General features: G+C 43.9%; 1 protein-coding gene across 1 annotated transcript in view; it reads left to right on the top strand.

Annotated features, from left to right (window-relative positions):
* The window catches only part of CNR1 (cannabinoid receptor 1), an 8,778-nt gene that overhangs the window by 1,578 nt on the left and 3,280 nt on the right, over window positions 1-3,920 (top strand). The window lies entirely within an intron of this gene.

The raw sequence follows: 3,920 nt of genomic DNA, 5'->3' as shown, positions 1-3,920 counted from the left end.
TAAGGACTCCCTGGACCTTTCTCTTTTCCAGACTGAACAGCCCCAACTCTCAGCCTGTCCTCATAGGAGAGCTGCTCCAGCCCTCAGATAAGTTATAACATTTTAATAAAGTCACGTTCTTGTTCCCAAGTGAACTGGTCCTGTGGACCAACGAGAAGTCCAGGGGAGGTATAATTCTCCCTGTTGTCCGAGGTGAGTTACCAGCCTTTTATGAGGTAGATATTTTACCTAAGGAGCCTTTATATTCTGGTAACACCCAAGCTTCTTTTAAGGCTGTATGTAACCACGCGGTGGAGGGCAGTAGTAAGGCTTGCCCCCTCAGCTCTTCACTAGTGCTTTTGCTTTGAGGGCAGAGCCTTCCAGAGTTGTGTCTTCAACCTTCAGCTGATGTTCAGCACCTGCTATGTTCGAACCCCGGTACAGCAGGCTGGCAGGAAGGGGCTGGAGGAGGAGAGCTGCAGGTCTGTGCCGAGGGCTGAGCGGTGTGTCCGTAGGAGCCGCTCCATCTAGTGGCAGCCGCTTTGCACAGCTGGTCTGGCCGTGCCCTCAACAGCCACCGGCTGGGGGGAGGAAGGTCTAACACGGTCTTCAGCTATGGGGTTTCTGCTCTTGGTTTTCAAGATAAAAGATGCTTGAAATTTTTATCTATTGTTTAATCCTTATCCATAATCATAATTCATTACTTACTGTGAATTTGCTGCATGCAGTCATGGAATACACGGAAAATTTCGAGTGCTGGCATCAGCACGGGCTCTTCCTCATCTTTAATCAATATTTCAGTTCTTTTTAAAGCTGTTTTAAAATGAGTGAGGTAGTAGAGCTCATTTAAGGAAGGGACAAAGCTGAGAGCTTTGGAGACTCAAAGGCTCTGTTGAAGAGTACTTTTCAGCAGGGCAGGGATGCTCTCCCTTGCTGCTCCCCTGCCCTCGAGGGACCTTGCTGCGGCACACAGCTGTCACCCCAGCCCTGTCCAGAGAGGAGGGGTCTGTGCAGGGGACCCTTGTCCACCAGAGAGGCTCTGAGAAAGCTCCCAGAGTATTTCTGGTATAGATGTTAATGGGTCACAGGCAGTATGGATTTGGGTTGCACTCAAGCCAACTGGAAAGAGCAGCGTGGCCATGTGGAGTGCAGTGTCCTATTCTTGTGGGCAGTGCGTCCTCGCCACTCCAGGTTCTGATAGAAGAGCTCAGAGCCAAAATTTGCGTGAAGCTGGCAAATAACAAGACAAAGAACCAGACCACTGCTCCCACCATCAGCTTTTCAGCCTATGTCAAATCGTGTAACACCTCTGACTGTGACCTGGACTCTCCTGATAACCTCAGTGCCAGAGGTCCAGTCTTGTTTTCAGTAGGCAGCCACAGGAAACCTCGCTGATCACTTCAGCGCGTTTCAGTAACGTAGCTTGTAGCGGGGCAAGCTGGTATCTAAATTAAAATAAACAAAATTCCGGTAACGTGCAATTCCAGATCAGGTGAATGGCTGTTTTACTGCAACTTTAATAAAAATCAACTGCTACGTGAATAGGTGCATGCACACATACTGCTAGAAGTTTCCAATTATGATACTCCCAACAGCAAACAAAAACAAAATTAATGTCAGCTGCATCCCCCAAAGCCTAAACTATACCACTAATGAACTCACAAGTACTCTCAGAGAAAACTCTCTTTGCAGAGACAATAAGGTGGAAATTACTGTAATAATCTAAATGTAAAAATACAGAGGGGAAAAAAAAAAAAAAATCATTGAAATTCAGAGTAGACTTGCCTCTCCTGATCCCATTAACTATGTTGTTAGCATAGCATATGCATGCATAGTGATATTGTCACATAACTCACTGCCACCTTCAAAAGAGCACGCAGGAATTCCTGTTCTTTCATTTGTACTTCAAACAAAGGTAGGGGTTGCACAGCGGCTTGCACCTTATTCTGAGGAAGTCTGTACTTAACATGACTCCAGCAGCGACCAGCTACCTCATAACAATTTGTTTGTCTGTCTAGCAGAAGTGTTCAGTTGCATACAATTTTTGAAGCTTTACTCAAACGTAATCTTCTCAACATGGGGCTGTGGCTTTAATCATTAAAATGGCTGTCTTCTTTTTTTCTGTCAGAAATAAGCTGGAATAGCAGAGAATAGCACAGCCATCTTTACATGTTTATAGAACTACTTGATTTATTTAATATTTTTTGGGTAGTTTTCAAATGAATAACATTATTCATTTCTGGTTTTAAACTGCTCTTATAATGCCAAGTTTAAAGTTGCCAGACTTCATCCAAAGCAGATTTGTCAATTGTCAGCAGGGTCATTTTTGCAACATGCAACATCTGCAAATTCTACTAGGAACAGCTGTAAAGTACCTTCTGGATGAAAAGTACATTACGTATTAGATTATTGCTGTTCATTTTTAATGTGTGTTTCAGTGACATTTCCCTCCCTCACTGCTCAAACCCTCAAAATCAATTTCTTAATATTATCTGTCTGTCCAATAATTATGTTGTTATTTGCTGTGCAACGATGTCTGCAAAAGCTGACTGAGCATGTGTCTGTGTTGTGTATTAGGCTATACTGGTAAGAGTTGTTTATGCTCATCCTTGTTAGCAGCACTGAAGTTTCAGTGTCTTTTGGAGGTCTGGGTTCCTGTATTTCCTTTTACACTCAATGTCCAGGCCTGCTGAATCAAGTGGAAAACTTTAATGAACTATGGAAAAAGTCTTGAGTGTCCAGGTGCCGTGTGTAAGTGCCATATAAGTATCTCATTAGACAAATGATCTCTGCTTCTTTTAAAAATGCTCATGATTTCTTCTGGTTTTAAGCATTGGTGTTCTTGTAGAGATGAATCGTTTTCTTCTTTCTGTTAGTTTTCATGGGAAAACTGAGCTTTGGTACCTACTGTGCAGGTCTCCTCTTTAGGAGGTGAGGTGATCAGTACTCTGGGTTTTGGCAGATAATCTCTCATGGTCTTTCTGGACATTCATTGTCAGTTGTTTAAGGCAAACAGGTTATATCAGGAGAAGCCTATATATGACATCTAGGATTTCTTGGGTGTCACAAACAATTTCCTCCATTCTAAAAGCATGAAAAAGCTTGGGTTTGCTCCTGATGCTGGTGTAATCATTGAGATGTCCTATAGCAGATGCAGAATAGCTGTAGCACACCAAAACAATGATTCTGACTCTTATTTACATTCAGACCACTCTCAGCCACTCTGGTGGTGGAAGGGAGCCCCAAAGCAGATGTTCAATGCATATTCAAGGCATGTTATATTGGCAAAGTTATATAAAGGAGCACAGCATAAGAAGAGCTGTAAGACTTGTCTTACATGTTGATGCATGTAGGATGCTGAGATGCTGATGAGGGTGCTCTCCCAAGGGTACCCTGACCAACAGTTACACCCTGCAGTCAATCACCATCCCTGAGCAAAGGCTGGGCACAAGAAGACCCAAAGACCACTGGCTACCTGGGGACCTTCTGCTGGGCTTCTCACTTCTGAGGCAACAGAATGTTTTTGAGGGTGTCCCAATGGGATGAGTTACGTTCCCATGCTTCAGAGCAGTGGTTCCTGGTCCCTTTTGCTTGGAGTTTTGTCCAGAGCTGCACTCTGACCCGAACTTGTTGCCTTGTTTTCCTGGGCAAGCATGAACTGCTCTGATTGAGGCTTCTCATCCATGCAGAATGGATCACTGATGCACTCACTGACTTAGCAGTGCTGGTCACCTTTCCTGAAATTGTAGCCAGGGCTGGGTAACAACCCACCTCCTCCATAGAGTCCAGACATCCCAGTTGCCTTGGTATGCTTAGCAGAAGGAAGGAACAGAATAATGAAGCTATATCCAGAACCCACTATTTGTAGATGAAACACCTTGCTAATAAATTTGCAATAACAAATTCAAGATGTACAGTACTGGGTGAACTGTGATGTTTAG

Source organism: Antrostomus carolinensis, unplaced genomic scaffold, assembly GCF_000700745.2.
Source record: "Antrostomus carolinensis isolate BGI_N321 unplaced genomic scaffold, ASM70074v2 scaffold2860, whole genome shotgun sequence".
Lineage (NCBI taxonomy): Eukaryota > Metazoa > Chordata > Aves > Caprimulgiformes > Caprimulgidae > Antrostomus > Antrostomus carolinensis.
Note: the sequence above shows the minus strand (reverse complement) of the source record. Positions and strands in the feature narration are given on the sequence as shown.